Consider the following 12592-nt stretch of genomic DNA (forward strand, 5'->3'; position numbering starts at 1 on the left):
GTGGAGGAAAGTAAAACATGTTTGTTATTTTTAAAACATTTTTTTTTCTCTTTACAACCCCTTTAAAGACTATGTGATAACTTACTTCGATCCCAATGTTGAAAAGGGTTTGTTTCAGAACAGATACACATCTCACCACCAGTGAGACTGAGGCATTCTTTACCTTAATACATGGATAAGGTTAAAAGAGGGAAGAAAAAAATAATATATAAAATGTGGCATTTATTACCACTTTAATGTTACTCCGTAGTTCTGTATGCAATTTCATATTTTTTCAATAGCATAGTAGTACTAAAACTATTGTTGTCTGTATCTATATTATAGGAATGTCATTCTCACAGTGCTTCAGATATCAGTAAAAAAACAGGAGAGAATTTTTAATCCTTCTTCTCTATTTAAAAGCAGGATAAAGAAACATGGACCCCGACACTGACGTCCTGTCCTGTTATGAATAAGACGAAACAAGTACGGGCTGTCCATGCATGTATGCCTCTTTCCATTCTCAGCTAGTAACATTACACCAATTCTGCAGAAATACGTTTGGCCAGCTTGGTCTATAAATATGTTTCAGGAAGACAGCTGCAATAAGCGCAGATGATACTCGTGTTCAGTTCAACAAGTTACTACATTCAATATTAGGATGACAGCTGGGAACCACAGCCTAGCCAATGTGCATTTTATTGACATACCTGTACCTACATTTACGGTATTTTCCACCAAAAAAGAGCAACAGACTCCTTTCCTGGGTGGTCTTCACCCTTCATTATCCTCGCCACCAAATACTTACAGAATTGTAAGGCACTGGGTCAGACACAGTAGCGGCAGAACCGGGGAATGGTCTGCATATGTTGCACAAGTCATAGTCACATGACTAGAGAGGCTACAATGGCGTTGAGCTCCTGTCAGGACGATGAGAAAGATTTTACAAATAAGGTGGAAGTCAGATAATTCTTTGTTTGAATATAGAGAGATAAATGTAACATAAGCCATTATCCATCGCAGAGAACCTGTGAAGACGGAAGCATGAGAACTGCCATCGCCAAATGATTGTTACAGGTCAGCTTTTTTTGTCCTAGTTTCATCTATTGAGTTGTTGAGCCAGAATTAAGCAAGCCAGGGTTTGACAAATTTGCTTGGAATCTAGGAGCCAGCTAAAAAAGTTAGGAGCCAGAAAACGCGCCCCGTCCCGACGAGCTTGCGCACAGAAGCGAACACATACGTGAGCAGCGCCCGCATATGTAAACGGTGTTCAAACCACACATGTGAGGTATCGCCGCGATTGGTAGAGCGAGAGCAATAATTCTAGCCCTAGACCTCCTCTGTAACTCAAAACATGCAACCTGTAGATTTTTTTAAACGTCGCCTATGAAGATTTTAAAGGGTAAAAGTTTGTCGGCATTCCGCAAGCGGACGCAATTTTGAAGCGTGACATGTTGGGTATGAATTTACACGGCGTAACATTATCTTTCATAATATTAAAAAAAATGGGGATAACTTTACTGTTGTCTTATTTTTTAATTAAAAAAAGTAATTTTTTCCCAAAAAAGTGCGCTTGTAAGACCGCTGCGCAAATATGGCATGACAGAAAGTATTGCAACGATCGCCATTTTATTCTCTAGGGTGTTAGGATAAAAAATATATATAATGTTTGGGGGTTCTAATTAGAGGGAAGAAGATGGCAGTGAAAACAGTGAAAAATGACATTAGAATTGCTGTTTAACTTGTAATGCTTAACTTGTAATACCAACGGCCACCACCAGATGGCGTCAGCTTACACATCTGGTGGTAATAACTTGTAATACCAACGGCTCACCACCAGATGGCACCAGCTCACAAAAAAAATAAAAAAAAATTTTATGCCCACCTTCCAAGACAAGTCGCCAGGACACTATTTCTAGTCGCCATGACGACCTGGCGCCCGGGATTTGTCGAGGCCCTGAAGCAAGCTATAGAGGATACGACCCGTGGTTGCAGGAAAGAAAATCACTCAACACAATCCGTGCCCTACCACTGAGCCATTGTGTTCTCCCAGCAGGGGGAGCCATCCCAGCCAGGAGAACACAGTGATCATTGCTAGCAGCTATAGCCACTGGTAATTATAACATCATAAAAAAAAAAAAAATTCTGCTTACTCCAAGCCCCTAGTTACTCATGCCAGAACCACGGACCCAATACTGAAATAAAAAAAACATTTTGCAACTCCTATATTTCTATACTCTATACTTACAGGTTCACTAGCAGAATGTTTTCAGAACATTTCTAATAGGAGACATGAGGGCTATTAAGTTGCCGGTATTCATCTTGCAACGCATTCCTAAAAAAACACTGTCACCAAACTATTAATTTCAACAAATTTCCCATGGCAAAACCAAATCCACATTTAGAGCCCTTTCACACTGGTGCATTTTTGCGGCGTTTTCGCTGTAAAAATAGCAATATTAAAACGCTCATAAAAACGCCCTTCTCCATTGAACTGAATTGAAAACGCAGTAAAATAGCTGTGTTTTACCGCTATTTTAACGCTCCGCTATAGGCGTTTCCAGTGTGAAAGGGCTCTTAAGTTCCTGAATGCATACAGCCCTAAAAGCCCAGCATCCAGCAATCCTGTCTCAGAGTCTGTTGGGCTGCTAGTCTCCAGTGCACAAAGCAAGGTCCATAAAGACATGGATAAGCAAGTTTGGGGTGGAGAAACTTGATTGGCCTGCACAGAGTCCTGACCTCAACCCGATAGAATACCTTTGGGATGAATTAGAACGGACACTGTGAGCCAGGCCTTCTCGTCCACATCAGTGCCTGACCTCACAAATGCTCTTCCGAAAGAATGGTCAAACATTTCCATAGACACACTCCTAAACCTTGTGGACAGCCTTACCAGAGGAGTTGAAGCTGTTATAGCTGCAAAGGGCGGGGCCAACTCAATACCGAACCCTGCCGACCACAACGCCATTAAAGTTCATGTGCGTGTAAAGGCAGACGTCCCAATACTTTTGGTAATCTAGTATACCTTCATAACCTCCAACCTTTCTGTTTTCCTTTACCACTAGTTTTCTAGATAGTATCCAGCATGTTCCACCTATTTATAAGGGTACATCAATGGGCATCTGTAGTAATCTCCACCACTGAATGGTTAGAAGAGTAGAAAGGTCAGGCTCTAGGGCCCTCCAATTACCCACATGAGCTCAGTGCTGATAAGAGACACCCAATCAAACTAATGTAATAAATATGCCATCAGGATTCCATTCAAGAATAGAAATACTTTGTTATCCAACAGTTACCTTTCCTCCTCCAGCAGCCCAGAGAGTACGTCAGTTATCAGTCCTGATCTCATGCAGGAGACAGATACACTTTCATGGGGGGACTGACAGCCTCACTCTGTGCTGACATTTCTGGTGTGACAAGGAGAGAATACAACAAAGCAGCACAGACAGCCATTCCAGAGAGGCACAGCTGCACTATTTCAATAGCTTATATTCTGATAAAAGGCCTATTCCTGACATATTTGAAGTCCAACTCTAGGCCGGGCCTTTTATTAGGTTTTAGGTATGTCTGGAGGCTCATTACTCAGGAGGTTGCCTGCCACTTCCTGTCACGGATTCTGCATTTTGGTCCCAGTGACAACTGCATCCCTCATGTCTCACCTTGCTCCCCACATGTTCAGTTAATCTCCATGTTTAGCCACCGCTGAGTTTGCAGAGGCCGATCTACTGACAGCCTTAAAAGCGGAATTAAACACTCCTATCCTTTACAAAAGTTTACAGCCAAGGAAGCCGCTTCTGTTTAATCTGCAAATGCCATTGTGCTGCACTTGTAATCAGTTATGACACCAAGCATAACACAAGCAAATGTGACAGTTATCAACCTTGTCATTCCAGGAATGCAACTATTTTTTTTAAACCGTTAAATTGATGGATTTAGTTCCGCTTTATGTTTAACTGCTGTTCAGGGGCTCTGGGCTTCAGCAAAATGGCAGCCTCCAGGAAGAAACAGAAGCAAAACTGGAGGCAATTCACAGCACACAGCATTCTTTGTAGCATATATATTCATGTCCCCGACATGTACACGATTCTGTCCAAAATGAGAATCACAATTTTTTTTTTTTTGCTTAGAATAAAGATCATGGCGTAACATCTTTCATATTATACAAACACATTGGGCTAATTTTCCTTTTTTTTTTAACTCATTAAAGTGTATTATTTCAAAAATTGCATTTGAAAGACCGCTGCACAAATACAGTGCAACATAAAATATAGCAACAACCATCATTTTATTCTCTAGAGTCTCTGCTAAAAAAAAAAATTAAATATATATATATTTCGGTCATTTTGGAGAAATCGGCATCGGCCGATCATTATCCAAATGTGGCCTATATTTAGCACATCTGCATCAGCAGAGTGTGGAGAAGGAAGGAGGAACATGGGGTTCCTTCTCCACACTGTCTGCAGAGCAGCGCCGTGTGTGTGAAACAGAGAAGGGAGCGATCACTAGCACGGTCTGATGTCTGGGTGGGCGGAACCCAGGGTGGGCGGGACTCAGCTGTCCAACACCAGCCAATGGGATGAGATCATTGGCTGGATAGCTGCTGGGGCCTGCCCACCCCGGGTCCCGCCCACCTTCAACATCACGATGAATCTAAGCTCCTCTCTCTCTGCAGCACCATGTGAAACTGTTTCACACAGCTACATTATGTGCTGTGAAACCTGCCAGTGCCATCTGCTAATGCCAACCAGCTAGTGTCATCCAGTGCCACCTGCCAATGCCATCTGCCAATGCCATGCCAACTAGCGCCACCTGCCAGCTAGTGCCACCTGTCAATGCCATCCAGTGCCACCTGCCAGTGCCGACTAGTGCCACTTGCCAGTGCCACCTGCCAGTTAGTGCCACCTGCCAATCAGTACCAACCAGTGCCACCTGCTAGTGCCATCTGCCAGTGCTAACTATTGCCAATTAGTGCTTTTTGGATCCCTCCCCCCCTCCGGTGTCACATTTGGCACCTTTCAGGGGGGAGGGGGGGGTGCAGATACCTGTCTGAGACAGGTATTTGCACCACTTCGGGGTTCTGACTCCCGCGGGAGTCCAGCCTCGTCACATCACCCCCCGGCTGTCACATTGGTGCGATTAGACATGCGATCCTCCAGAGGTTGCTAGGGGTTCCTTAAAGGGGTTGTAAAGGTTTGTTTTTTATTTTCTAAATAGGTTCCTTTAAGCTAGTGCATTGTTGGTTCGCTAACCTTTTCCTTCAATTTCCCTTCTAAATGTTTTTTTTTTTGTCTGAATTTCCAACTTCCTGTTTCTCCTCAGTAAGCTTTCCACCATCATCCCAGCGGTGGAAAGTCAGTCATCAGAACAGCTTACTGAGGAACAGGAAGTGAGAAATTCAGACAAAGAAAATAAACATTTAGAAGGGAAATTGAAGGAAAAAGTAAGTGAACCAACATTGCACTAGCTTAAAGGAACCTATTTAGAAAATAAAAAATTAACCTTTACAACCCTTTTAAGCTGTGGCTGATTGACCTTCTGTTTGATGCTGCCTGCATAATTCTGGAGCCAATGCCACTGCGTGAACCCAATGATCTTTTCAGCTGTCTGTCAAATCTGTGGCAATGGGATCCTAATCGGCACAACGCTGCATTTGTGGCACCGCACAAAAAGTAGTTTCTGTACTACTTTTTGCGATTTCCATTGCCATCTGTGCAGAAACCTACACAGGTGTCTGAAATCGCAGCCGAACTCACACACCTTCATTCCTGCAGCTCAGTGTGAACCAGGGCATAAGGTCACGTCCATCCTCTTTGGAGCTTTTATGTGCACCAAACCGTATTGCACTTTTGTGCATTTGCAGTGCAAAAAAATTTAACTGCAGCACACTATATTTTTTTTTTTACTGTTCTGCACTGCAATAGTGTGCCCTATACTCAGAGGATAACCTGGATTTAGGACTTCCTATGCCAGTGATGGCAAACTTTGGCACCCCAGATGTTTTGGAACTACATACACCTATGCGCTCTGCAGTGTAGTTAAGCATCATGGGAAATGTAGTCCCAAAGTTCACCATCACTGGTCTGTGCAGTTAAAAACGCATCCCATTGCCTCCAGTGTGAGTGAGTCCTAATTCTTAATGGCACAGCAACTCATCTAGCAAACGAGCAAGCATTTGTGTCCGCCAAAATGCATGGTACCGCAATACTATGCGATTTAGTGCTACGCGATTCCAAAAATCATGCCTGCAGTACTTGAACGGGAAAAAACGCAAAAACACGCACGCAACCATACACATTATGGCGTGAACTGGCCGTAAATAAGGTAAAAATATGCAACAGTCAAAAAGATGGACGTCGCCTTAACTTTGCGGCCACAAAGGGGTTTTGGCAATAATCCTTGGCACCCTTACATGGGATCAGCTTCCCCCCCCCCCCCCCAGGTGACCACATGGAGGAGGGGTGCCAGAGGACACAATAATCAATGCACTTAGATAGATAGAGATATATATATATATATACCCAGCCCTCCATTCAATACCATGGAGTCTAGGAGCAGTACACTGGATCTCTCATTAGTGGGCGCTCAGGTGTGAGAGAGATGCATGGATGCATACAGGACTTATGACAGACAAAAGGAGCAGCGCTACAGTCTATGCATGCTGCATAGGTGGGCGGAGACAGCACCCAATTCCCACACAGCACAAAGTTCTTTTCTCCTCACCTCTATGGCAGCTGGCGGAGTCCCCCAGAACCGTCCCCCCTCACTTCACGACCACAGCGCACCACTCCACCGGTACAGAACACACGTGAAGCGAAATACGTGATAGAAACGTTCCCACTTCCGGCGGCAGAGATTTACGTACTGCCCCACTTCCGCCCTCTGTGTGCGCGGCTCATATCTGATGCCGACTGAAAGGACTAGCCGCCATTTTTGTTTTGGGCACTCGCCCTGTGCTGTTGTATAATACTGATAAAAAACAGGAAGTGCTGCAGCTGGCAATGCTTTCAGCAGTCACGTATAGGCAGTGCAGCTCTACATGCCCACAGATCAGTTTATCTCTGCCTGTTTAGGTTAGGCAGAGAGACTCACATTGTAAAAACATGGCTTCAGAATTATCTTCGGTGTTCCTTATTTGTTTTACAACATTATGCTGGATTCAGCTGTGTTATCGAGTAAAGCGTTGTGTTTTTAGATGGCGTTTGTCTTGCCTTATAACATAAATCATAATAAAGGGGGTGGTTTCTCATTTTAGAATAGTGGTCGGAGTCATGCAAATGTTACCTTTATAGTCCTGAGGCCTACTCTGCATCCTTAGTCCAACTTTCAGACTATTATTGAGGAATAATTCACGGTCTGGCAATTTAATACTGATCAAGAAACAACAATTAAAAGGAAAACTAAGACCTCATTTACACTAGCAGTTGGGGGTGGTAAGACAATGCAACTGAGCTGCAGTTTTACCACCAACGCCCACCCGTTTAGCTTAAAAATCAGCATCCAGGGGTGTACATATGATATGGGATAGCAAAAATTACCCCAGGCTGTTGCAGTCAGATAACAGAACTAGCTACTGAATGTGGCCCTTTTTCCCGGATGGGGGGTGCTCTGCAACTGTGTGCATTTTGCCATGCTAGTAATACAATGGGGGTTATTTCTGAAAGGCAAATTCACTTTGCACCATAACTGCAAAGTGCACTTGGAAGTGCAGTAACTGTAAATCCGAGGGGGACATGCAAGTAAAATAAAATACAGCATTTTAGCTTGCACATGATTGGATAATAAAATCAGCAGAGCTCCCCTTCATTTCAGATCTACCTCTCAGATTTACAGCGACTGCATTTCCAAGTGCACTTTCAGAGCAATTTCAAGTGCAAAGTGGATTTGTCTTTCGTAAATAACCCCCAATGCCTCCTCACTGCTTGTCAAATGCTCTCTGAAAAGCAATCTTAATGATCACCTCTCAAAGAGCACCACTAGTGTAAACAAGTCCTAAATGTGTATTTTAATGCAATCAGGACTTGGATTCATAATACATGCCAGAGCCACCCTTAGGCTGCATTCACACCTTGGCGTATTTACGCCCGACGCTCGTGCCGCTGGAGGGGTGATTTAACATTGATGTCTATGGAGATGGTTCACATCTCCACACCGAACGCCGAAACGCCGTACGCCTGAAGCTCAAAACAAGTCCCGGACCCTTTTTTTCAGGCGGCTTTCGGCGTTCGGCATAGACAACAATGTTAACATTGTTTTGTAAAAAAAAAAGGTTAAAACGACTCGTTTTGTCGCGGCAAATCGCGGTACAATATGCCGCAATTTGTCGCGGCAAAATACGCCGCGTTATAGTGTGAATGCAGCCTGAATGTATTTTGTTTTCATTTCAGATTGAGTAAGGGAGGGTTTTTAAAATCTCATTGGGGAGATTTCACTTCTTGTCCCATAGCTCCCAACTGTCCCTGGTTTGGAGCAATGTCCCTCTGTCCCTCATTCCTCCTCATTTGTCCCTCATTTTGGTCTGATCGATATAGTTGTATACAGGGCTTTTTTTCAGGGGGAACTTGGGGGAACTCAGTTCCACCACCTCTGGCTCAGACCCTTTGGTGCCTGCTCACCACAATCACTTGTAAACACAGAAGTCTGGTTTCTGTGTTTACAAGTGACAGCTCTGCACTCTGTGTGTAACCCCCCCCCCCCTGAACTCTGCACTCTGTATGTAATGCAATCCTGGTATTTAATGCCCCTTTAAAGCGGTGGTTCACCCCAAAAAACAAGTTTCTACCATGCCATGCAGCATACTAGCATGAGCTACAGTATGCCTTTATTTATTTTTTTGTGTCGTACTCACAGTTTAATCCCTTAGTTAAGTTTCAGACTCCCCGCGGGGAATGGGCGTTCCTATGCAGAGGGAACTTGATTGATAGCCGGCTATGGCGCGTCACGCTTCCCGAAAATAGCCGGAGTAGGTCTCGGCTCTTCACGGCGCTATACGGCGCCTGCGCACAGACTAGGCGCTGACTGCGCAGGCGCCGTGAAGAGCCAAGTCCTATTTCGGCTATTTTCGGGAAGCGTGACGCGCCATAGCTGGCCATCAATCATGTTACTCCCTCTTTATAGGAACGCCTACTCCCCGAGGGAGTCTGAAACGGATTAAACTGTGAGTACGGCGCAAAAAAAATAAAATAAAGGCATACTGTAGCTCACGCTAGTATGCTGCATGGCATGGTAGAAAACAAAAACATTTTTTTTAGGGTGAACCCCCGCTTTAAGACCCGTCTACTGTTTTTGAAATCTGAACGGGGTCGTGGTTGAGTTCCTGCACCTATTTTCTAAGAAAAAAAGCTCTGTTTATAAAATGCACTTTTTATCTTTCAAAAAATGTTTCCCAGTGCTAAATCTTTCATCCAAATTCTAAATCTCTGCATTTGTACATTTTAAAAGCCAATATAAAGAAATAGTAGTGGTAAAAAAAAGCCCTTTTGGATTGAATTAACCTTTTTTGGGGGGGTTAATTCTCCTTTAAGAGGGTGTGGCAGGGGGTGTGTCCTATGCCTACATACGTTTGTTAGTCCCTCATTCCCATCTCAAAATGTTGGGAGGTATGCTGTCCCATATCCAGATCAGGAAGTGGGAGGAAATCCCTGGTTGTCACTATTACTAGTGTCTCAATTGGAAGATTTCCCCTCTATCCTTGTTCTGGTGACAACCCAAAATTAGGGATTTTCTTTCACTTTTGGTCATAGCGTTAAACAGGACAAATAAAGAGGGTAATCTCCCTAATTGGGGCACAGACAGCAGCTTGACAGGTGTCTCCTCTCCACTACTGGGAAAAATAACTAATTAATATATGTCCGTCCTTCCTTCTTTAAGGCCCCTTTCAGACGTCCACTCCGTCTGTCCGTTCATTACAAGTCCGCTAACGAACTTGTAATGAATCCCTATGGGAACGCGTCCGTTAGCGGATGGAGCATCCGCTAGCGTCCGCTTCAGTTGGGATCCGCTTTTCCAAACGGAAGAAACCCTATTTTTCTTCCGTTCGGCGGAGCGGAACTGATGCAGACGGACAGACGGTCCGTCTGCATCAGGTTCGACATAGGGGACAGCGGAGCAGAGACAGGGCGGTCCCTGCACTGTGTGCGGGGACCGCCCTATCCGCCGACAGCTGAGGGGGGATCCCCGCTGAGCCGACGGAGACACACGGAGCGGACCCGGAAACGGTCCGCTCCGTGTGAAAGAGCCCTAACATGCATCTAAAGAAAAAACATTTCAGTTGATTGCAAAGTGTGAAACAGCATTGTGTGTTTTGGATTGCTGGATGAGTTAAACAATGATGTGTACGCGACAGGGATCCAGTAGAAATATTTCTAAAGTGAGTGAAATCCAGTCTAAAGCCTTGTACACGCGATCGGATTTCCATCGGACAAATCCGTGGCGTTGGCCGAGGATTTGTTCTGCATACAGACGGCAGAACTTTTTCAACCACCATACACGAAACAACGTGGTTTTTCAGCTCTTTAGCGCCACCCTTTGGGCAACTTCTGCTAATGTTGTGCTATGGTTAGCATTGGTTCGGAGCATGCGTGTTTGTACTTTGAGTTTTTTTCCGATGGACTTGTGTATACACAATCAGATAATCCGACAAGACACATTTGTTATCAGAAAATTTGAAAGCATCAGGGCCGTCTTTACCGCAGGGCAAATGGGGAAAGTGCCCTGGGCCCTGTCACTGTTGGGGGCCCAAAGCAGCTGATGCCCCCCTAGCCCGCATTGGGCATACTTGCTGCCTGTCCCCGGCTGCACTACCCCCCTTGGTGTGTGCGCTCCCTAACCCCCCTGGTGTGTGCTCTCCCTACCCCCCCCCTGGTGTGTGCTCTCCCTAACCCCCCCCCCCCCCCTGGTGTGGTTTCTCCCTACCCCCCCCCCCCTGTTGTGTGCTCTCCCTAACCCCCCTGGTGTGTGCTCTCCCTACCCCCCCCTGTGTGGTTTCTCCCTAACCCCCCCCCTGGTGTGTGCTCTCCCTAACCTTCCTGGTGTGTGCTCTCCCTACCCCCCCCCCTGGTGTGTTCTCTCCCTAACCCCCCCTGGTGTGTGCTCTCACTACCCCCCCTGGTGTGTGCTCTCCCTACCCCCCCTGGTGTGTTCTCTCCCTAACCCCCCCTGGTGTGTGCTCTCACTACCCCCCTGGTGTGTGCTCTCCTTCACCCCCCTGGTGTGTGCTCTCCTTCACCCCCCTGGTGTGTGCTCTCACTACCCCCCCTGGTGTGTGCTCTCACTACCCCCCCTGGTGTGTGCTCTCCCTCACCCCCCTGGTGTGTGCTCTCCCTCACCCCCCTGGGGTGTGATCACCCTAACCCCCCTGGTGTGCGCCCTTCCAACCACCCCCCCTGGTGTGTGCCTAGGGTGACCACATTTCCACACTACCATTCAGGGACACCCCACTCACCTTCCCCAAAAAATAATGAGGGGGAGGGGGGCGTGGGGAAATGTAGTCTCGGGGTTGATGGGAAATTAGGCGGCTTTTTTTTTTTTTAGGTGAATGTGCCACTTGCCACCAGATGCAGTGCCACTTGTCACCCATAGCCTGCCACCAGATGCAGTGCTGCTGTCATTCCCTCTGCATGAGCCATGTGTGTAGAAGGAAAGAGTGGCGTCACTTTCTGGAGAGTGAAGATCACACCAGTCCTTGCTGCTTGTAGCTGGGTGCCGGAGAAGGAGGAGGTGCCGAGGTGGGTGGGGACAGCAGTGCTGCACTAGGCGCAGGCCTCGCTCCCAGTCTCACTATATGAGAGTAAATTGTCACTGGTTGCAAGATGCCAGGCAGCGCCGGCCCTAGCGACCAGTTCCGGAAATGTAGTTATTAGTTTGTAGGGGGTGGCTGTGTCCTTTCAACCCGGGACATTGTATTGTCCCGGAATGAAGCCCGGGACCAGGGACAGACATGTCAATTGAGGGACAGTCCCGGGCAATCCGGGACATGTGGGCACCCTATGTGTGCCCCCCAACTTTCCTGCTGTGCGCCCTCCCAACCCCCTGGGTGTGTCCTCCTGACCAGCTGGTGCATGCCCTCCTGATCCCTGTACTGTGCCCTTCTGACCCCCTTGGTATGTGCCCTTCCTACTACCGTGGTGTGTACAACAGAGGAGGGAGGGGCGGGAATCTACACAGACAGAAGCTCCTCCTGAGTGGCAGCCTGCACGGACACACTGTGAGTACGCTGCAGCTCCACCCTGACATTTGCTAGGAGGTAGGAGAGGAACTGGGGGGAACTCTGAACTGGGGAAGAGAGCTTTGTACTGTAGAAGGGGGAGATGCACACAGCACTGCAATGACAGGCTCTACTTAATCCTACCTGCGGTTCCAGACTTCACAGGGGGCATTTCTATGGTGGGTGGAGCAGTAAATTTCATGAGCGGGGGGGGCCCCAAGAAAATGTTTGCCCAGGGTCCAATCCATATTAAAAACGGCCCTGGAAAGCATGCTATAAAACATTTGTTGTTGGAAAATCCAACAACAATTGTCCGATGGAGCGTACAAACGGTCGGATTATCCGACAAAACCCTGCCATCACACATTTGTTGTCGGAATATCCGATCTTTCATACAGGCAGTTCATTTGC

At 46.5% G+C, this 12592-nt stretch overlaps 1 protein-coding gene across 1 annotated transcript in view; it reads right to left on the reverse strand.

Annotated features, from left to right (window-relative positions):
* Window positions 1–6857, reverse strand: part of USPL1 (ubiquitin specific peptidase like 1) — a 57797-nt gene extending 50940 nt beyond the window's left edge. Inside the window, exon 1 of the mRNA XM_040340462.1 lies at window positions 6700–6857. The gene's annotated coding sequence lies outside the window, so the exon portion shown is untranslated. The remainder of the gene's footprint in view (window positions 1–6699) is intronic.
* Between the last annotated feature and the right edge of the window lie 5735 nt (window positions 6858–12592).

Source organism: Rana temporaria, chromosome 2 (genome assembly GCF_905171775.1).
Source record: "Rana temporaria chromosome 2, aRanTem1.1, whole genome shotgun sequence".
In the NCBI taxonomy this organism is placed as follows: domain Eukaryota; kingdom Metazoa; phylum Chordata; class Amphibia; order Anura; family Ranidae; genus Rana; species Rana temporaria.